The sequence below is a fragment of the Lissotriton helveticus genome, chromosome 12 (genome assembly GCF_964261635.1).
Source record: "Lissotriton helveticus chromosome 12, aLisHel1.1, whole genome shotgun sequence".
NCBI lineage: Eukaryota > Metazoa > Chordata > Amphibia > Caudata > Salamandridae > Lissotriton > Lissotriton helveticus.
Window position 1 is genome coordinate 396730984 of NC_136073.1, and position 24675 is coordinate 396755658.

Genomic DNA, 24675 nt, shown 5'->3' on the forward strand with positions numbered 1-24675 from the left:
TTGCGCGGCAACGCAATACCGTCACTATGTTGATTTGTTACCGGTTCGCGGACCGGATCGCGGAATCGAATTGAGCTAACGGGAAGCTTCCCGGTTAGCGGACCGGGAGCGAAACAAAAAAAATATAAAATTTTTTTTATTAATAAACATATAAAATATATTTTTGGATTTAAAGAAGAATACATTTTACTTCTGTAGATATTAGCTTTTAAAAAACCAATGAAATTCACTGAAAAAACCATAGGTTATAGACCATATATAGTTAGGAATTAGCATTTACAAAACCTTGAAAATTCACTGAAAAAACCATAGGTTATACACCATATATAGTTAGGAATTAGCATTTAAAAAACCTTATTTTACTCACACAAAACCATTGAAATTCCATATATAGTTAGTTGTACTAACTATATATCGCGCACCCGCAATCCACTGCTGATGATGTCACATATTACATCATTCATGACATGGTCAGTGACATCACTGATGACATCACTGATGACATCTCAAATGACATCACTGATGACATCACTGATGACATCTCAAATGACATCACTGATGACATCACTGATGACATCTCAAATGACATCACTGATGACATCACTGATGACATCTCATTTGACATTACTGATGACATCACTGATGACATCATTCATGTGATAATACGATGAAGCTCTTCAGTCTCTAATATAACCTTAGATACAGTAAGTGTAAACAGACACTCACAGACTGTCACTCATCCATAGAGTTACACACACACCTAGTCAGTCATGCAAAGAATCAATCACACATCCATTTTCTCAACTATACAGTTATACACACCTTACTTATTCAAAGATATACTAACACATATTTACTCTCTTATACAATCCCTGATACAAGTTCACAATGATCCATACAGCCACTCACACATTCACTGGCTCTTATGCACAGTTATTTATATATGTCAACTCTCACATGTACTGTGTTTTACATATGTACTTACTTTTACATGTAGCACTGAGATATCCATTCACTCACCCATACACTCATGCACACAGTCAACCGCCCATACAGCTGTTTCCACATGCACTTTTGAACCCATACATCTAGTGAATCAACTGCTCGCACATCTATGCACAGAGTCATACACCTCCCAGCCACCCATACACACTCTCAGTCTCCCATACAAATACGTAGGCAACCAATCAATAACGCATATAGTTAATCATATAGCTAATGATCAACACATGCAGCAGTTTATAGAACAACAAACATAATGATGCACAAATTGAGACAGTTTAGTCTCTAACCCATGCACTCAGTGAGACACATTTAACCACTCACTCATACAGTCAGTCATGCACCTAATAAATCCTTCATCCAGACATTTATACATCCACTAATTCTTAAATATGTAAGACATATTTTAACTTTACAGAATTATACAGTCACTGGATGACGTCATCAGTGATGTCATCAGTGATGTCATTTGAGATGTCATCAGTGATGTCATCAGTGATATCACTGACCATGTCATGAATGATGTAATATGTGACATCATCAGCAGTGGATTGCGGGTGCGCGATATATAGTTAGTACAACTAACTATATATGGAATTTCAATGGTTTTGTGTGAGTAAAATAAGGTTTTTTAAATGCTAATTCCTAACTATATATGGTGTATAACCTATGGTTTTTTCAGTGAATTTTCAAGGTTTTGTAAATGCTAATTCCTAACTATATATGGTCTATAACCTATGGTTTTTTCAGTGAATATATATATATATATATATATATATATATATATATATATATATATATATATATATTTTGTCTCACCAATTTGCCCAAAAGCTCTTTTGAAGGTGCACACAACTGAAGAATAAATCCAACAGGCGGCCAGTATTCTTTGCAGAGTGTTCATTTATTTTCAAATCGCCGACGCGTTTCGAGGCAACAAGCCTCTTTATCATAGGCAGCTGAGGATGTGAAAAGGACACTCCGCCTTCTATTTTATGCATTTAGTACGCCATTGATTATTCACGCATGCTACCGTTCACGTGTAGTACTGTGAGCATGCTGGGACATCGAGTTCATAAGGCGGAGTATAGCAGTGAATACCTATAGTGGGTTCCATATCATCCGTACTTTAAAAGCAAAGTCATTCCCATTGTGGGCATCTGCAACCTTTCCTGGCACTTGACGCCTGTCTTCAGTGCTGTTCAGTGGACACAGGCATAGTTCCTGCCACTGAGCCCCGCTTTTAAATCCTGCGATGGTGCACCTTCCACGGACAGTACTGCCGTGTCATCATTTTCTCTCACCAATTTGCCCAAAAGCTCTTTTGAAGGTGCACACAATTGAAGAATAAATCCAACAGGCGGCCAGTATTCTTTGCAGAGTGTTCATTTATTTTCAAATTGCCGACGCGTTTCGAGGCAACAAGCCTCTTTATCATAGGCAGCTGAGGATGTGAAAAGGACACTCAGCCTTCTATTTTATGCGTTTAGTACGCCATTGATTATTCGCGCATGCTACCGTTCACGTGTAGTACCGTGAGCATGCTGGGACATCGAATTCATAAGGCGGAGTATAGCAGTGAATACCTTTAGTGGGTTCCATATCATCCGTACTTTAAAAGCAAAGTCATTCCCATCGTGGGCATCTGCAACCTTTCCTGGCACTTGACGCCCGTCTTAAGTGCTGTTCAGTGGACACAGGCATAGTTCCTGCCACTGAGCCCCGCTTTTAAATCCTGCGATGGTGCACCTTCCACGGACAGGACTGCCGTGTCATCATTTTGTCTCACCAATTTGCCCAAAAGCTCTTTTGAAGGTGCACACAACTGAAGAATAAATCCAACAGGCAGCCAGTATTCTTTGCAGTGTGTTCATTTATTTTCAAATCGCCGACGCGTTTCGAGGCAACAAGCCTCTTTATCATAGGCAGCTGAGGATGTGAAAAGGACACTCCGCCTTCTGTTTTATGCGTTTAGTGGCAGGAACTATGCCTGTGTCCACTGAACAGCACTGAAGACGGGCGTCAAGTGCCAGGAAAGGTTGCAGATGCCCACGATGGGAATGACTTTGCTTTTAAAGTACGGATGATATGGAACCCACTAAAGGTATTCACTGCTATACTCCGCCTTATGAACTCGATGTCCCAGCATGCTCACGGTACTACACGTGAACGGTAGCATGCGCGAATAATCAATGGCGTACTAAACGCATAAAATAGAAGGCGGAGTGTCCTTTTCACATCCTCAGCTGCCTATGATAAAGAGGCTTGTTGCCTCGAAACGCGTCGGCGATTTGAAAATAAATGAACACTCTGCAAAGAATACTGGCCGCCTGTTGGATTTATTCTTCAGTTGTGTGCACCTCCAAAAGAGCTTTTGGGCAAATTGGTGAGACAATATATATATATATATATATATATATATATATATATATATATATATATATATATATATATATATATATATATATATATATATATATATATATATATATATATATATACACATACAAACATGTATATATATATATACATATATATATATATATATATATATATATATATATATATATACACATATAAACATATATATATATATAAATATATACACATACATATATATATATATATTCACTGAAAAAACCATAGGTTTCGCACACGTTATAGTTAGGAATTGGCAGTTAAAAAACCTTGCAAATTAATTGAAAAAACCATAGGTTTCACACATGTTATAGTTAGCTGGACATTTCACTCATACAAAACCAGTGAAGTTCCCACGTTATAGTTAGTTCAGCTAACTATAACTCGCACCGCCTGCAATGCACTGCTGATAACATCACATATTACATCACTCATGACATGGTCAGTGACATCATTCATGACATCACTGATGACATCTCAAATGACATCACTGGGTTGTATTTTTTAAATGTCATGTGCTTCGTGTCTGTAATTTTACGTGCTTCATCAAATTTTTTTTTGCGTCATGTGGAACTCCTATCACTGTTTTGCTTTATTTTTGTGGGGTACATGCTTTGTGGTTCATCATATTTGCTCCCTCCTAATTCTCCCATGACTTTTAATATTTGTTACTGCCTCACGTGGCCTTCCCAGCCCTGTATTCTTATTGATCGTACGTGCATGATCCTATTAATTCCTTCTGCGTCACGGGCCACTTATGCCTTTCTTTAATAAATTGTGCGTGCATGAATTTCTGGGTCTTATTTTTGAAGTGTGTCACGTGCTTTCGTGTCTGTTCTTAAAAATGTTACGTGCTTGATGGTATTTTTTTCTGCGTCACGTGGCCCTCTCAGCTCTGTTTTGCTTTATTTTTGTGGGGTACATGCTTTGTGGTTCATCGTATTACCTCCCTCCTAATTCTCCCATGACTTTTAATATTTATTACTGCCTCACGTGGCCTTCCCAGGCCTCTATTCTTAATGATCGTAATATTTTTTTCTTTCTGCATCACAGGGCACTCCTAGGCCTTTCTTTAATAAATTGTGCGTGCATGAATTTCTGTGTCGTATTTTTGAAGTGTGTCATGTGCTTTCGTCTCTGTTCTTATAAATTTTACGTGCTTGATGGTATTTTTTTCTCCGTCACGTGGCACTCCCAGCTCTGTTTTGCTTTATTTTTGTGGGTTACATGCTTTGTGGTTTATCGTATTAGCTCCCTCCTAATTCTCCCATGACTTTTAATATTTATTACTGCCTCACGTGGCCTTCCCAGGCCTCTATTCTTAATGATCGTAATATTTTTTTCTTTCTGCATCACGGGGCACTCCTAGGCCTTTCTTTAATAAATTGTGCATGCATGAATTTCTGTGTCGTATTTTTGAAGTGTGTCATGTGCTTTCGTCTATGTTCTTATAATTTTTACCTGCTTGATGGTATTTTTTTGTACGTCACGTGGCCCTCCCAGCTCTGCTTTGCTTTATTTTTGTGGGTTACGTGCTTTTTAGTTCATCGTTTTTGCTCCCTCCTAATAGTCCCATGACTTTTAATATTTATTAGTACCTCACTTGGCCTTCCCAGGCCTCTATGCTTATTTATCGTACTTGCATGATCCTATTATTTAATTCCTTCTGCGTCATGGGGCCCTCCTACGCCTTTCTTCAATAATTTATGCGTGCATGCATTTCTATGTCGTATTTTTGAAGTGTTTCATGTGCTTTTGTGTCTGTTCTTAGAGATTTTATGTGCTTGATGGTATTTTTTTCTGCGTCACGTGGCCCTCCCAGCTCTTTTTTACTTCATTTTTGTTGGTTACATGCTTTGTGGTTCATCGTATTTGCTCCCTCCTAATTGTCCCATGCCTTTATGATATTTATTATTGCCTCACGTGGCCTTCCCAGACCTCTATTCTTATTGATTGTACTTGCATGATCCTATTCCTTCTGCGTCACAGGGCCCTCCTATGCCTTTCTTATAAAATGTACTTGCTTGATGGTATTTTTTGTGCTTCAAGTGGCCCTCCCAGCTCTGTTTTGCTTTTTTTTTTCCTCCCATGAATTTTAATATTTATTACTGCCTCACATGGCCTTCCCAGGCCTGTTTTCTTATATATTGTGCTTTCATAAATATATATGCTGGGGTTATCAATTCTTCTTCTTGTAATACAAATTCAAAGTGCAGGCCCTTTATTGAGCCTTCTTGGTAACTATTACTCGTGAATGGCAGTAGGTAATTTCCACACTTGCAGCCTTTCTTATTACTTACATTATTCATCTTCCACTCAATCAACACATCATCTACACATACACACACCTACTTGCAGCCTTTCTTGGCTATAGTTAACAACTATTCTTCTATTTCATATCTGTATTCAAAGTAAAGGCCCTTTATCGAGCCTTTTTGTTGTAACAACTACCCCGACTGAAAGCAGTGGGAAATTTGCACAGTTGCATCCTTTCTTGTGACGCACAGTCTGTGTAATGAGCTGGGTCTCCAAAGATCTACTTCCCTGATAAGACAGTGGTTACTTTGCACGTCTGCAGTCTTTCTAACTTTTTACCTTATTAATCTTCCATTTAATGAACACATCATCTACACATACACACACCTACTTGCTGCCTTTCTTGGCTGTGGTTATCAACTATTCTATTTCATATTCGTATTCAAACTGCTGGCCCTTTATCGAGCCTTTTTGTTGTAAGAACTACCCTAGCTGAAGGCAGTGGGAAATTTGCACACTTGCTGCCTTTCTTGGCTGGGGTTATCAATTATTCTAAAATCAATTCAAATTCAAAATGCAGACCCTTTATTCAGCCTTCTTGGCAACTACAACCCGTGAATGGCAGTGAGTAATTTGCACACTTGCGTCCTTTCTTGCGTCCTTTCTACTGCACAGTGTGTGTACTTTGTGCACTTGCATTGTTTGCTTAGATGTGATACCCATTTCTCAGGCTCCCACTGCGGAATCCGATGCACAGTCTGTGTAATGGACTGGAAAACCAAACACCCACTTCCTTTACAAAGCAGTGGGTACTTTGCACGTCTGCTGCCTTTCTTAATTTTCACCTTATTCTGCATCCACTAGCAGAAACACACCTACCTGCTGCCTTTCTTGACTGTCTTTGCCAACTATTATTCTAATTCAAAGTAGAGGCACTGGAAAGGGCCCGGTGTTGTTATTTTTCAGCACTACGGCCCAGAGTGGGAACTTAGTGCAATTGCTTTGCTTCCTTAGATGTGGTAGTCATTTCTCAGCCTCCCACTGCGGAATCTGACACCCTGTCTGTATAATGAAAAGGATATCCAAAGATCCAGTTCCCTGAAAAGGCAGAGGGTAGTTTGCTTATCTGCAGCCTTTCTTATTTTTCAGCTTATTCATCTTCTACTTGATCAAGACATCATCCACACGTACACACACTTACTTGCTGCCTTTTTTGGCTGGGGTTATCAATTATTCTTCAATTTCATATTCTGATTCAAAGACAAGGCCCTTTATCGATCCTTTTTGTTGTAACTACTTCCCCAACTAAACACACTAGGTAATTTGCAAACTTTTGCAGCCTTTCTTATTTTTTACATTATTCATCTTCCACTCAATCAACACATCATCCACACCTACACACACCTACTTGAAGCCTTTCTTGGCTATGGTTATCAACTATTCTTCTATTTCATCTTCAAAGTGCATGCCCTTTATTGAGCCTTTTTGTGTTGTAACAACTACCCCAGCCGAAGGCAGTAAGAAATGTACACACTTACTGCCTTTCTTGGCTGGGGATATCAATTATTCTTGAATTTCATATTCTGATTCAAAGTCAAGGCCATTTTTCGAGCCTTTTTGATGTAGCTACTACCTCGGCCGAAGGCAGTGAGAAATTTGCACACTTCTGTCTTTCTTGTCTGGAGTTATAAATTATTCTAAAAGTAACTACAAACTCAGGAACAATATTTTCATTTGGAAACAAATTGCAAAGTAATCGTATCAGTAAAACTTCTTTCCCATATTCAGTCATTTTTCCAATTCTTATATCTTGTAGAATAGTTTCATAATCAGCATCATTTGCTTGTCGCATATTTGTAATAACTTCCTTATATTCAAAATATGACTAAATGTTAACATTTCCAATGCTACATTACATCTTTTACTTATACTACCTGTGGAGCATGACAACAAATTGCAATACCACAAGCTATCTGGAGAAGCTTGTTGTGAAGACTCTTGAAGAAAATTAAACTTCTCATTATTGATGAGGTAAGCATGGTATCAACTTAATGCTTGCCTTTATATATATCAAATCTTTATTTCGGCCACTGGCCATCAAAGATGTACAATAAAACATACACTAATCACTGTAAAATCATCATACACAATCAGTCAATACATACTTATTCAATGAAAACCTTAAAATTGAGTACTAATAAAATACATTCATAAAACTATGGACCTTTACATTTAGGAGGGAGCTTGGGTCTTCAGAATGCGGGTGCGAGTGTGCCACACATTGATGAGAAATTTTGTTATTGCAAACACAGTTAGGGTTGAAATGTCCGTTTTTAAAATTCTGTACATTGGGAGGTACTCCCTGCAACCCAGATTTCTGATCAAAGGCAGGAGCCAATACTTCCTCGCTGTCTTATATACTGGGCAAAACATGACCAAGTGTAAATCGGTTTCGTCCGCACCTGCACAGGCCGGGCACTGTTTTGTCGAAGGGGGTGCTGACCAGGAGCTGGTAAAGGATCGTAGAGGCAGTGTGCCATATCTCCATTGGAGGAACAGCTTCCTGGCCAGCACGGGGGAAATATCATCAAGGACCCTCTCCAGCCTGTATGAGTCTTTGCTTTGCACAAATGCCGAGGTAAGTGACCCTTCACCCTGGCTGTCCAAGGCCATGACTAATTTTTGTTCATGGTAAGCAGCGGCAAGAGCTCTCTTAGAGATGTTTAGCGACGCATCGGCGGGATTAGACCAGAGGTCAGGGAACCCTAGGGTCATACAGGATTTGTGGATATATTTTATCCAGGGGATCGATAGTGCTTTCGGGTGGGATAAAAGCTCCATCAATTCTACCCTGTATGTAAGAAGTTCTTCACTACTCCATAGCCTTCGCCAAAAGGCTATGGGTCTCAACCCTAATTCGTCCACTATTGGTCGTAGACCCAGATCCAGCCTCAGGGGGAGGAGGGGGGTGCTAGGCGGAAGTGCGACTATCTGCCTGATAAAATTGTTCTCGGTTGTTGCCAAGCTGCGGCAGGGTATGTGTCCCCACAGTTCCGCACCATACATAGTAGCACCCCTCGCCTGTGCCTTGTAAATCTGGATGAGTGGCCCCAGCGGACGGTATGTGGAGCCGTTCATCATCCTGGTAATACCCCCTGTGGTCTGTACCAATTTAAGATTAGCCCTATTCTGGTGTGGTCCCCAAGTCATAGATTCATTGAGAGTTACACCAAGATATTCAAAGGTGGAAACTCTCTCAAGCCGTGAGGCTCCCAATAACGGATTCGGCCGCAGTTTTTGCCTAGGGTTCAGCACCATAAACTTAGTTTTGGTTGCGTTGATTTCTAGACCCCTGTCGGTACAGAAGGACACAAATGAGTCTAGGACCCTCTGTATCCCCATAGGAGTTTTGGACAGCAGCAGGGTGTCATCCGCAAACATAATTGCAGGCACCCTGCTGCAGTTCAATTTAGGGGCATCAGTGTATTCAATGGCATTTAGATGGGCGATTACCCCGTTGACAAAGAGGCAAAACAGGGTTGGTGCCAGCACACAACCCTGCCTAACCCCTCGGTCAACGGGGAATCTGTCTGTTAGTGCCCCGGACCTCCCACACCTAACTCGAGCATAGTTGTTTTGGTGTAGTCTCTGTAGGATTATCAGGATGTCCGGTGGGACGCCCATCTCACCCAAAACACTCCATAGTTTCCCGCTCGGCACTAGGTCGAAGGCGGCACGGAGATCCACAAAAATAGTGTATAGGCTGCCGCCCTCGAATATCGCCGCCCTCCAGTAAATAATGTTTAATCTAAAAACCTGGTCCACTGTGGAGACACCCTTTCTAAAGCCCGCCTGGTACGGACTAAGAACCCCCATCTCTTCTGCCCAATCCTGGAGGCGGTTCAGCAGTACCCTCCCAAACAACTTCTGTGGCACGTCAATCAGACTAATTGGTCTGTAGTTGGCTGGAAGGAGAGGCGAGCCCTTTTTGAATATAGGAACCACCTCCGCCCCCAGCCAAGTACTGGGGATGTCCAATGCTTGCCTTTGTTCATTTAAGAATGCAGCAAATTCTTAAAACAGAGTATGACATCTTAGTCTCAATTTATTTAAGGCACAGACAATTGTACTATGTCCTCAGATTCTGTTAACTGAAAAAATAGCATTCATCGATGTTTGTGTCGAGTACTACCTTCGATATACATTGCAAACAGCAGACTTCATAAGTTCAATTCAGCTTTGCATGCAAATTTCTCTTCAGTTTGTGTGCTGAGAACTGCCTTCAATCAATTCTGCGCTCAGTAGACTTGACAACTAGATACCAACAGCGCCAGCACTACAGAAAACATACAATACAATCTTGATTTATTTAAAACAGAGACACTTTCACAATGTCCTCAGATTTTCTTAAAGTTTAAACAGTATGAAATTCAGCCTTCATTTCTTTAATTTAGAGAAATGTCTACTGTATGTCTTCAGATTTTGTTTAAATAAGTGACAAAAAGCATTCCTCCATGTCTGTGTCAACTACTGCCTTCGATCTACACTACGGAGAGCAGGGTTCACAACTTAAAATCAGCTTTCCAGCTACGCTATGTACAGCATTCAAATTAGCCTTCATTTATGTAAGGCAGAGACAATTTTATTAATGGATGGCACAAGAAACATTCCTCAATGTCTGTACTAAGTACTACCTTCAAATGTACACTACGAACAACAGAGTTTACCTCTTCATACCACAAGTCACATCAGTACTGCAGAAAACATTGAATCCAGTCTTCCTTTATTTAAGGTAGAGACTAATGGATTCTATGTCTTCCGATTTTGTAAAAGAATGTGACAAATAGCATTTATCTATAACTGTGCTCACTAAACCCTTTAATCTACACTGCGGACAGCAGGTTTCACAACTTGAATTCACCTTTCCATCTACACTAAGGACAACATTGAATCTAGCCTTGCATTATATAAGACAGACAATTGTACTGTGTCCTCAGATTCTGTTAACTGTGACAAAATAGCATTCATCGATCTTTGTGCCAACAACTGCCTTCAATCTATACTGCGGACAGCAGGGCTCACAACTTGATTTCAGCTTTGAAACTAAATTTGTCTTCAATGTCTGTGCTGACAACTGCCTTCAATCTATTCTGTGGTCAGTAGAGTTCAAAACTTGATAGCAGGAGCTCCACTACTACAGAAAACATTCAATCCAGCCTTGCTTTATTTAAGGTAGAGAATAATGGTTTCTAAGTCTTCCAATTTTGTAAAAGAATGTCACAAATAGCATTCATCTATAACTGTGATCACTAGAGCCTTCAATCTACACTGCGGACAGCAGGGTTCACAACTTCAATTCAGCTTTCCTTCTACATTAAGGACAACATTGAATTCAGCCTTGCTTTACTTAAGGCAGAGATAATTGTACTCTGTCCTCAGATTCTGTTAACTGTACAAAATAGCATTCATCAATGTTTGTGTCAAATAGTACCTTCGACCTACATTATGGACAGTAGGGTTCACAACTTCAATTCAGTTTTCCATGTAAATTTCTTTTCAGTATGTGTGCTGAGAAGTGCCTTCAATCAATTCTGCGCTCAGTAGAGTTCACAACTAGATACCAAGAGCGCCAACACTACAGAAAACATTCAATACAATCTTGATTTACTTAAAACAGAGACAATTGCACAATATCCTCAAATTCTTCTTCTATTTGTTTTCAACGAACTCATTATAACAATCAAACTAGGACTGTTCATCTGTATTTAAAAAGTAAAAAGTAAAATATTAATGAGCGGAAGCATTTTGCAACTTATTTGTTGGTAGAGAATTGTTTTGATTTGGGTTCTGATCAGTGTATTTGTAAATATTGTTTTAACAAATCAGATGAGAACAAAATCCCTGCTAGAGCTATGCATTATAATCTTGAGTTGGTAATTATTCCTTCTGAACTGATGGATTTAAATACCTATGAGTCTATTCTTATTCAATGTGTGCATCCATTTCAGGCTATTGTTCGTATGGAGCCTAAGACAGGAAAAGTGCCTCCTTCAGATTTACAAACACAATTAAAGGGAAGCATTGTATATTTGCCTGTATATTTTTTATAAAAAATTGAAACAATTGGTGTAGAAAATGTAGAAGATGAACCTTTAGTTATTCTTGTTAATGGCGTTCCTACTAGGAATAAGAAAATCTGGCAAGAATTAGTGAATGTTAGGAAAGTGAAAAATGGTAAAAAAACGAATCAATATTATAAAAATGTGTATGTGAGCTGTGCCTAGTATACTTGGGATGATTTACTTCAATTTCTTCGAGACACAAATCCAAAGATACTAAATATTGAATAAAAGACACCTGGAGAATTGTGCTCTTTGGATCCAGTTAATGTATGCAGGTATTTCAATCATAGATTCGAAGCTATAATATCTTTTATCACCAATAAAAAAAATTCTCCTCTTGGAAAGGTTTTGGATTTCTTTTGGAGAAAAGAGTATCAACCGAAAGATGCTCCTCACATACATATGCTTATATGGATCAAAGATGCTCCCAAATTTGCAACTGAGTCAGATGATACTGTGCTGTCTTTTACTGGAAAATATGCTACATGTGATATACCCAAAAGTACACAAGATAAGGACTTAAGACAACAAGTATTACGATTACAAAGCCATCGTTGTGGCAAATACTGTTGTCAAAACTACAAATTTAAGGACAAGTTCTACACCAAATGTCATTTTGGATTTCCACGTCCTGTAATATTGAAAGTAAGAGTGAACAGTTTTATGTCATCTTTGCTACATACTATCACAAGAGAGTGTCCAAAAATACATACAACTTAAAAATAAATGAAGAGTCAAAATACATAAATGACTACAACCCAGTCATTTTGTCCATGTGGAATGCTAACATAGACATTCAATATATTGCAGACAATTCCGTTGCTGTTGCTCGATATCTATAACCCTACATAACAAAATCAGAAAAGACAGAACTGAAGCAGATGTGAGAAGAGATTTCCTACAAGAAAAGTCTAACTAAAAAATTATATAGTTACAGTTTAAAGATGTTATCTCATCGAGAAATTGGAGCTTATGAATGTTCAGATCGCTTATCATCTGCAAGTCTTTGCTCCAAATCTAGAAGAATCATTTGGCTGAGTCTAAGTCTTCATGTAACACGAAATCGAGCACTTAAATCTGTACAAGAAATTGAATATTTAACCGAAAAAAAGCCAAAAAGTATACGTATTATAGTGTATTGGTTCATAACACTTCCTATTCCAACTGTACAAAGATTCCTCCCTTTTTATTCATTCTACTTTGACTTCCTAAGAAGGACCATCTCTTTTGAGAATCCTGTCAAATAGAAGGAAGATCACCATAATAACAGCAATGAACTCATCTTCCAGTTTTTCTTCCAAAAGAGATTTCATTCCTGAAGAGCCTCCAAAGAAGAAGAAAAAAGCTCTAATTTGGAACTTATTTACTATCCCTGAAGGGCAAAAAAAGGTTAATGCTCCGTTAGTAATCTGTAAAATTTGCCAAACAACTCTTTAAATTAGTGATCCATCCAAAAAATACTCCTTTTGGACACCTAGGGGCACATTAGGATGGCGGGCGGACTTTGTCCGCCCGCCACCCTAACGGAGAACGGGACTGCCTGCCATAAGGGCGGGGGTCCCGTAGGGGGAATTAGGATGTGCCCGCCACAGTGTCGGGCACATCCTACATGTTTAGCATTGTGGCGGGCGGTGCACTCTGCGCCGCCTGCCACAATGCTAAACATTTCTGAACGCATTTGCATATGCAAAATGGCAGGCACCGCGCGGTGCCTTCCGCTTTGCATATGCAAATGTGGGGGGGTATCCCCCACCTCTGCCATCACCTGGGGGCCCCGCAGAGGGCCCCCACAGCACACACCGCCTGCCTTTCCGAGGCGGCATTGCCACTGCGGAAAGGCCCCTTACACCCACCATTTTAATATGGCTGGCGGTGTCCATTGGACACCGCCACCATATTATTCCCTTTCCGCTGCGGTCGCAAGGCGACCACTGCGGTAAAGCGCTGCGCTCCCCCCGCCATCCTAATACAGCGGGGGGGAATCCGGGCATAGGTGTTGGGCGGATTGCCTCCGCCAGGCCGGTGGTGGCTACCGCCAGCCTGGCAGGGGCAATCCGCCCGACATCACAATGGGCCCCTAAGTATGATGTGACATATCAAGAACTTGAACCCCAATAACTTTTCCTGAGCTCCAACACGGAGGTTACAGGAACACCCACCTGCTGCTGCACCCAGCACATCGATTGCCGCAGCAGCATATTCAGCAAGCAGTCCACACCCACAAATTGATCCTGATTTCGGTGAAATTAACATTCTATGCATTTATTGTGATGAACGTTTGTCTTACGGGGAACAGTCTATCGACCTAATAAAATGAACAGGAGCATCGCTATGCTCAACATTACTTTTTTTGACATTATCTTGTCATTGATATCAACTACCCCAGCCGAAAGCAGTGCTAAATTTGCACACTTGCTGCCTTTCTTGGCTTGGATTATCAATTATTCTTCAATTTCATATTCTGATTGAACGTCAAGGCCCTTTATCGAGCCTTTTTGTCATATCTACTACTCCAGCCGAAGGTTAATGCTCCAAAAGTAATCTGTAAAATTTACCAAACAACTCTTTCAAAGGGTAATCCATCCAAAAAAGACTTCTTTGACACAGCAAATATACTGCGACACGTGAAGAATTTGCACCCCAACAACTTTGCTTGAGCTGCAACACAAAACTTGCCGGGCAACCCACCTGCTGCTGCACCAAGCACATAAACTACTGCAACAGCATCTTCGCAAAGCAGTCCATACTCACATATTAATCTTGATTTTAGTAAACTTAAATTTCTATACATTTATTGCGATTAACTTTTCTGTTACGTGAAACAGTCTATCAACTTCATAAAAAACAGGAATTTATTGATAACAACAGTCAAGAAAGGCAGCAAGTGTGCAAATTTCCAACTGCCTTCGGTCGGAGTAGTTACAACAAAAAAGCTTGATAAATGTCTAATGAGTAATGTTGAGGACAGATATGTTCCTGTTTCTTCTTGCAATACAAATTCAAACTGCACACCGTTTGTTCAGCCTTCTTGTTAATTACTTCCCATAAATTGCAGTGTGTAATTTCCACACTTGCATCCTTTCTTCCGACGCACAGTGTGTGTAATGAGCTGGGTATCCAAATATCTACTTCCATGATAAGGCAATGGTTACTTTGCGCATCTTCAACATTTCTAACTTTCTACCTTACTCATCTTCCATTCAATGAACACATCATCCACATGTACACACACTTATTTGCTGCCTTTCTTGGGTGCGGTCATCAATTACTCTTCAATTTCATATTCTGATTCAAACTCAAAGCCCTTTATCGAGCCTTTTTAATGGAGATACTACCCCGGCAGAAGGCAGTGGGAAATTTGCGCACTTGCTGGCTTTCTAGGCTAGAATGATCAATTATTGTTCAATTTTATATTCTGATTCAAAGTCAATATGCTTTATCGCGCCTTTTTCTTGTAACTACTTCCCCAGCTAAAAGCTGTGGCTAATTTCCACACTAGCAGCCTTTCTTATTTTTTAAATTATTCATCTTCCACTCAATCAACACATCATCTACACATACACACACCTACTTGCTGCCTTTTTAAACTGGGGTTATCAATTATTCTTCTATTTCATATTCTGATTCAAAGTCAAGGCCCTTTACCGAGCCTTTTTTTTTGTAACTACTTCCCCAGCTAAAAGCAGTGGCTAATTTGCACACTAGCAGCCTTTCTTATTTTTTACATTATTCATCTTCCACTTAATCAACACATCATCTGCACATACACACACCTACTTGCTGCCTTTCTTGGCTATGGTTATCAACTATTCTTCTATTTCATATTTGTATTCAAAGTGCAGGCCCTTTATCAAGCCTTTTTGTTCTAACAACTACCCCAGCCGAAGGCAGTAAAGAAATTGCACACTTGCTACCTTTCTTGGCTGGGGTTATCAATTATTTTTGAAATACATATTCTGATCCAAAGTTAATGCCCTTCATCAAGCCCTTTTCTTGTAGCTACTACCCCGGCCAAAGGCAGTGGTAAATTTGCACACTTGCTGCCTTTCTTGGCTGGGGTTATCAATTATTCTTCAAGTAATTCAAATTCAAAATGCAGGCCCTTTATTTAGCCTTCTTGGTAACTACTTCCTGTGAATGTCAGTGGGTCATTTCCATACTTGCATCCTTTCTTGCGACGCACAGTCTGTGTAATGAGCTGGGTATCCAACGATCTACTTCCCTGATAAGGTATTGGTTACTTTGCGCGTCTGCAGCCTTTCTTACTTTTTACCTTATTCATCTTCCATTCAATCAACACATCATCTACATGTACACACACCTACTTGCTGCCTTTCTTGGCTATGGTTATCAACTATTCTTCTATTTTATATCCGTATTCAAAGTGCAGGCCCTTTATCAAACCTTTTGTTGCAGCTACTACCCCAGCCTAAGGCAGTGGAACATTTGCACACTTGCTGCCTTTCTTGGCTGGGGTTCTCAATTATTCTTCAAGTAATTCAAATTCAAAGTGCAGGCCCTTTATTGAGCCTTCTTGGTAACTACTACACATGAATAGCAGTGGGTAATTTGCACACGTGCGTCCTTTCTTGCATCCTTTTTACTGCACAGTGTGTGTTCTTTGTGCACTTGCATTGCTTGCTTACATGTGGTACCCATTTCTCAGGCTCCCACTGCGGAATCCGAAACTGTGTAATGGACTGGAAATCCAAACATCCACTTCCCTCACAAGGCAGTGGGTACTTTGCGCATCTGTAGCCTTTCTTATTTTTTACCTTTTTTATCTTCCACTCAATCAACACATCATCTACACATACACACACCTACTTGCTTCCTTTTTTGCTGGGGTTATCAATTATTGTAATATTTCATATTGTAATTCAAAGTGCACGCCCATTATACACACCTAACCCCGCCATGCTCTCCCTCCCAGCATCTGCCGGTAGACACTACAGCAGGGGAGAACAGGGGCGTAACACAGGCCCCTCACCGAGTACAGCCGGGTTTGCCAGGTGCATGTCACTCAAGCCTGAAATTGGTACACTGAGTGCTGCCTGGGTTGCGGGGTACATCAGCCACTCCTAAAGTTAGTGCACAGTGTGCTGCCTGAGTTGACGGATGCTTGCAGCAGGTCAGTGACTCCTAGAGTTAGTGCATCGTCTGCCACCCGGGTTGCCAGCTGCGTGTCAGCCACTCCTAGAGTTAGAGCACTTTGTACAGTCTCAGTTCCCGGATCTGTGTCAGTCACTCAAGAGTTAGTGCAATTGCAGAGTAATTTTGAAATTCTAATGACAGACCCCGGAAAGGAGCCAATATTGTTATTTTTCAACCCTCCCACCCAGTGTCGGGAGGGTGTACTTTATGCACTTTCTTGCTTACTTAAATGTGGTAGCCGTTTCTCAAGACTGTCACTGCGGAATCCAACTTCCACTCTCTGTAATGGACTGGAAATCCAAACAGCCACTTCCCTGACAAGGCAGTGGGTAATGTGCGCGTCTGCTGCCTTTGTCATTTTTCGCCGTATTCATCTTCCCCTCAATCAACACATCATCCACACATACACACACCTACTTGCTGCCTTTTTTGACAGGGGTTATCAATTATTGTTCAATTTCATATTCCTGTTCAAAGTGCAGGCCCTTTATTGAGCCTTTTTGTTGTAGCTACTACCCTGGCCGAAGGCAGTGGGAAATTTGCACACTTGCTGCCTTTCTTGGCTGGGGTTATCAATTATTCTTGAATTTCATATTCTGATTCAAACTCATGGGTCTTTATCGAGCCTTTTTGTTGTAACTACTTCCCCGGCTAAAGGCAGTGGATAATTTGCACACTTACAGCCTTACTTATTTTTTACATTATTCGTCTTCCACTCAATCAACACATCATCTACACATATACACACCTACTTGCTGCCTTTCTTGCCTATGGTTATCAACTATTCTTCAATTTCATATTTGTATTCAAAGTGGAGGCCCTTTATTGAGCCGTTTTGTTGTAACAACTACCCTGGCCGAAGGCAGTAAAAAAAATGCACACTTGCTGCCTTTCTTGGCTGGGGTTATCAATTATTCTTGAATTTCATATTCGTATTCAAAGTGCGGACCCTTTATCAAGCCTTTTTGTTGTAGCTACTACCCCGGCCGAAGGCAGTGGGAAATTTGCACACTTGCTGCCTTTCTTGGCTGGGGTTATCAATTATTCTTCTTGTAATACAATTTCAAAGTACAGGCCCTTTATTGAGCCTTCTTGGTAACTACTACCCGTGAATGGCAGTGTGTAATTTGCACACTTACAACCTTTCTTATTTTTTACATTATTCCTCTTCCACTCAATCAACACATCATCTACACATAAACACACCTACTTGCTGCCTTTCTTGGCTATAGTTATGAACTATTCTTCTATTTTATATCTCTATTCAAAGTGTAGGCCCTTTATCAACCCTTTTTGTTGTAGCTACTACCCTGTCCGAAGGCAGTAGGAAATTTGCACACTTGCTGCCTTTCTTGGCTAGGTTTATCAATTATTCTTCGAAAAATTCAAATTCAAAATGCAGACCCTTTATTCAGCCTTCTTGGTAACTACTTCCCGTGAATGGCAGTGGGTAATTTCCACACTTTCATCCTTTCTTGCGACGCACAGTCTGTGTAATGAGCTGGGTATCCAAAGATCTACTTCCCTGATGAGGCAGTGGTTACTTTGCACGTCTTCAGCCTTTCTAACTTTTTAACTTATTTATCTTCCATTCAATGAACACATCATCCACACATACACACACTTATTTGCAGGCTTTTGTGGCTGGGGTTATCAATTTTGCTTCAATTTCATATTCTGATTCAAAGTCAAGGCCCTTTATCGAGCCTTTTTGTTGTAGCTACCACCTCGGCCAAAGGCAGTGGGACATTTGCAAACCTGCTGCCTTTCTTGGCTGGGGTTATCATTTATTCTTCAATTTCATATTCTGATTCAAAGTCAAGGCCCTTTATCGAGCCTTTTTGTCATAGCCACTACCTCGGCCGAAGGCAGTAGAAAATTTGCACACTTGCTGCCTTTCTTGGCTGGGGTTATCAATTACTCTTGAATTTCATATTCTGATTCAAAATCATGGCCCTTTATTGAGCCTTTTTCATGTAGATACTACCCTGCCAGAAGGCAGTGGGAAATTTGCAAACTTACTGCGTTTCTTCGTAGGAGCTATGAACTATTGTTCAATTTCATAATCCTATTCAAAATGCAGACCCTTTATTGAGCCAGTTTCTTGTAGCCACTACCCCGGCCGAAGGCAGTGAGAAATTTGCACACTTGCTGCTTTCTTGGTTGGGTTTATCAATTCTTGAATTTCATATTCTGATTCAAACTCATTGCCCTTTATCAAGTCTTTTTCTTCTAGCTACTATCGTGGCCAAACGCAGTGGGAAATTTGCACACTAGCTGCCTTTCTTGGCTGGGGTTATCAATTATTCCTCTATTTCATATCCGTATTCAAAGTGCAGGCCATTTATCGAGCCTTTTTGTTGTAGCTACTACCCCGGCCGAAGGCAGTAGGAAATTTGCACACTTGCTGCCTTTCTTAGCTGGGGTAATCAATTCTTCTTGTAATACAAATTCAAAGTGCAGGCCCTTTATTGCGCCTTCTTGGTAAATATTACTCGTGAATGACAGTGGGTAATTTGCGCACTTCCTGCCGTTCATGTATAATAAAAAGCTTAATAAATGTCTACCAATATTAAAAAAGAGCCAGTATGGTCTATGGTTATCAAATCTTCTGTTTGTTATTCTAATTCAAAGTACAGGCCTTTTATTGAGCCTTCTTGGTAACTACTACCCATGAATGGCACTGGGTAATTTGCACACTTGCAGCCTTTCTTATTCTTTACATTATTCATCTTCCACTCAATAAACACATCATCTACACGTACACACACCTACTTGCTGCCTTTCTTGGCTATGGTAATCAACTATTTTTCTATTTCATATCTGTATTCAAAGTGGAAGCCCTTTATCGAGCCTTTTTGTTGTAGCTACTACCTCGGCCGAAGGCAGTAGAAAATTTGCACACTTGCTGCCTTTCTTGGCTGGGGTTATCCATTACTCTTGAATTTCATATTCTGATTCAAAATCATGGCCCTTTATCGAGCCTTTTTCATGAAGATACTACCCTGCCAGAAGGCAGTGGGAAATTTGCAAACTTGCTGCATTTCTTCGTAGGAGTTATGAACTATTGTTCAATTTCATATTCCTATTCAAAGTGCCGGCCCTTCATTGAGCCTTTAACTTGTAGCCACTACCCCGGCCGAAGGCAGTGAGAAATTTGCACACTTGCTGCTTTCTTGGTTGGGTTTATAAATTCTTGAATTTCATAGTCTGATTCAAACTCATAGCACTTTATCAAGTCTTTTTCTTCTAGCTACTATGCCGGCCAAACGCAGTTCTAAATTTGCACAGTTGCTGCCTTTCTTGGCTGGGGTTATCAATTATTCTTCTATTTCTTATCCTTATTCAAAGTGCAGGCCATTTATCGGGCCTTTTTGTTGTAGCTACTACCCCGGCCGAAGGCAGTAGGAAATTTGCACACTTGCTGCCTTTTTTGGCTGGGGTTATCAATTATTCTTCAAGTAATTCTAATTAAAAATGAAGGCCCTTTATTCAGCCTGCTTGGTAACTACTTCACGTAAATGGCAGTGGGTAATTTCCGCACTTGCTTCCTTTCTTGCGATGCACAGTCGGTGTAATGAGCTGGGTTTTCAAAGATCTACTTCCCTGATAAGGCAGTGGTTACATTTGCACGGGTTCAGCCTTTCTAACTTTTTACCTTATTCATCTTCCTTTCAATGAACACATCATCCACACATACACACACTTACTTGCTGCCTTTTTTGGCTGGGGTTATCAATTATTCTTCAATTTCATATTCTGATTCAAAGTCAAGACTGTTTATCGAGCCTTTTTGTTGTAGCTACCACCTCGGCCAAAGGCAGTGGGACATTTGCACACTTGCTGCCTTTCTTGGCTAGGGTTATCAATTATTCTTCAATTTCATATTCTGATTCCAAGTCAAGGCCCTTTATAGAGCCTTTTTGTCATAGCTACTACCCCAGCCGAAGGTTAATACTCCAAAAGTAATCATTAATATTTTCCAAACAACTGTTTCAAAGGGTGATCCATCCAAAAAATACTTCTTTAGCACAGCAAATATAGTGCGACACGTGAAGAACTTGCACCCCAACAACTTTGCTTGAGCTGCAACACAAAGATTGAAGGGCAACCCACTTCCTGCTGCACCAAGCACATCAACTGCTGCAACCACATCTTCAGCATGTAGTCCATACTCACATATTAATCTTGATTTTGGTAAACTTAAATTTCTGTGCATTTATTGCGATGAACTTTTGTGTTACGTGTAACAGTCTATCAACCTCATCAAAAACAAGAAACAGGAGCATTGCTGTCCTCAACATTAGTCATTAGACATTTATCAAACTTTGTTGTTGTAAGAACTACCCCATCCGAAGGCAGCAGGACATTTGCACACTTGCTGCCTTTCTTGGCTGGGGTTATCAATTATTCTTCAAGTAATTCAAATTCAAAATTCAGGCATTTATTCAGCCTTCTTGGTAACTACTTCCCGTGAACGGCAGTGGTTAATTTCCACACTTGCATCCTTTCTTGCGACGCACAGTCTGTGTAATGAGCTGGCTATCCAAAGATCTACTTCCCTGATAAGGCAGTGGTTACTTTGCGCGTCTGCAGCCTTTCTCACTTTTTACCTTATTCATCTTCCATTCAATGAACACATCAACTACACATACACACACCTACTTGCTGCCTTTCTTGGCTATGGTTATCAACTATTCTATTTCATATTCATATTCAAAGTGCAGGCCCTTTATCAAGCCTTTTTATTGTAACAACTACCCCAGCCGAAGGCAGTACAAAATTGCACACTTGCTGCCTTTCTTGGCTGGGGTTATCAATTCTTCTTGTAATACAAATTCAAAGTGCAGGCCCTTTATTGAGCCTTCTTGGTAACTATTACTCGTGAATGACAGTGGGTAATTTGCGTACTTCCTGCTGTTTATGTATAATAAAAAGCTTAATAAAAGTCTACCAATATTAAAAAAGAGCCAGTATGGTCTATGGTTATCAAATATTCTGTTTGTTATTCTAATTCAAAGTACAGGCCTTTTATTGAGCCTTCTTGGTAACTACTACCCGTGAATGGCAGTGGGTAATTTGCACACTTGCAGGCTTTCTTATTTTTTACATTATTCATCTTCCACTCAATCAACACATCATCTACCCGTACACACACCTACTTGCTGCCATTCTTGGCTATGGTAATCAACTATTTTTCTATTTCATATCTGTATTCAAAGTGGAGGCCCTTTATCGAGCCTTTTTGTGGTAGCTACTACTTCGGCCGAAGGCAGTAGAAAATTTGCACACTTGCTGCCTTTCTTGGCTGGGGTTATCAATTACTCTTGAATTTCATAATCTGTTTCAAAATCATGGCCCTTTATCGAGCCTTTTTCATGTAGACACTACCCTGCCAGGAGGCAGTGGGAAATCTGCGAACTTGCTGCGTTTCTGCGTAGGAGTTATGAACTATTGTTCAATTTCATATTCCTATTCAAAGTGCAGGCCCTTATTGAGCCTTTTTCTTGTAGCTACTACCCCGGTCGAAGGCAGTGAGAAATGTTCACACTTGCTGCTTTCTTGGTTGGGACAGCTGCCACCAAGCCAAAGCACGAAAATCAAAAACAAAGGGGGGAGGTAGAGGGATGGTAGCTAGGTTCGCCCTCCTAAGCCAATGTATGTGTCAACAAAATCCGAGATATCGGATAGAGAACCTAGCTGTGGTGGTAAGTCACTATCATAGATGGATGTGACCTTAAAGAAAAGGGGGAGTATACCCTTTTTCTTGAGTCCCCTCACTCACCGGAGTTTTCTCACGGTGACATGCTTCATCATTGGGGCCATCCCAACCCGCTGCGGGTTGAGGCGTGCTGCGACTTGCGAACTACGTAGGAGCACTGTAAGTGAGGACTATGTGTGGTGCAGTGTAAAAAAGTGAGTGGAGTGGTGTGGATTAAAAATATCTTACTAGTGGGCGGAAAAGACTTTTATTCATGCTCCTAGTAGATATATTAAAAGTGGGGTGGGTCTCTAGGTATAACTGGTTATATAATGAGACCGGAACCCTAGTAGATAGCCAACTAGTTTCGAGCTGTACCCCTCAGCTCTTCTTCATGACGTCACAGGGTCCAGCCCTGTGAGTTCCACTCCAAAAAGTGAATGTTATGCCTAACAATGAGCATTAGAACGTGATTAAACATATACATACGACTCTTCAGAAATTCGGTCGTGTATCTGTTGGTAAAAAGAACAAGGTTAAAGTGCAGAGCCTCGCCGTCTGCCAGGTTTCCTCTCATTCTTAACGTTAACTATTTATGATGGAAAAGGCAACAAATTAAGAGCCTCGTTGCTCCTTTTCATGATGCAGTTCCTGTGGATAAAACAGTGTGGTGCCTAAATCAGGAAAAAAAAATCTACTTAGTAATAAAACATCATATATGCATAATTGCCCTTGTGCATACCGCATCCTTCGTGTTTCCTGTAATGAGGAGCTCGTGTGCGTAATAACGTTAAAACAGACCTGAAAGTCGTAAAGTGCCAAGATGTTATACACAAAATTGTAAATATAACACTACAGAAGACAGACATAAAACAAAAGATTTCACATACGTTTTTTAGGCTCTAATAAGCCTCTAGGTCATACAAGGGTTAAAGGAGGTCCACGTAGTCGATCTGTCAATGGAAAAAAGGTTGTATTACTTTCTGACGCGGTTCTTACCGGGGTTGCACGGGGGTGCTGTGTGTATTAAACGCAGTCACCCCCTTTGCTCCTTGGTGCCTGGATGGGGAAGGAAAGGGTAGTCTTACTTGGTGTGGAGGAGCTCCCTGCCGGTAAACCTACTCGGCGTCCCTCGAGACCGGTGGATCCCGTCTCGCTCAGGGTCGGCGAATATAAAGGAAACAGGTGCCCGCCCTACTTGCTGTGGAAGCATAGAGCGGGGCTCTTCTCAAGATGGCCGCCCTGCATTGGGACAACGCAGGGGCCATCTTGGAAACCTCGCTCGAGGTTGCAAGTACTAATATAACCTGACAAAGGATATATAAACTTACGAGTGAACTTAAACAAAACAAAACAAGACAAGGACACCACAAATCACGGTGGGACAACATCGGATAAAATTATCATTGGATAGGATAATTCTAGTGAATGTACAAGGAAGGAAATAAAAAATAGCTAATGTTTGTAGTCTACATACGGGAGGTTAGTAGATTTGAAAAATATGTTAGTGACACGATTATTTAGAACATCATCAGAATAATCTCAGTTATGTTCTCAGCAAGTTGGCATAAAAAATATTAACCTCTAAGGGAAAGAGTACGGTTAGAGGCTCTCGGTACTTAAGAACCAAGGTTGGTAAACCCCAAAAAAAAAAAAAACTAAAACTGCAAAAAACTGTGACAATTAATTGCAAAAAAGTATTATTTGCTGCAGAATTATTGCAATAATAGAGACTGTATAGAGTAGATAACCTATGATTATTCCCCTCGGGGGTTTTGCCTCAATGTTTGCTGGCAAATCATGGTTGTTTCGCCAGCTGTCCCCATGGCATTGCGTCATTTAACACCCAGTTTTGTTCTTTTTGGAGTAGACGTTGTTCCAGGTTGTCATGTCTGCTGAGGTGTTCAAGTATCACCCATTTCATGTCATTTGGTGTGTGGTGCTTTTCAATGAAGTGAGATGTCATCTTTGTTGTATTCTTCTTGCATCTTATGTTACTTCTGTGCTCCACTATCCTTGTAC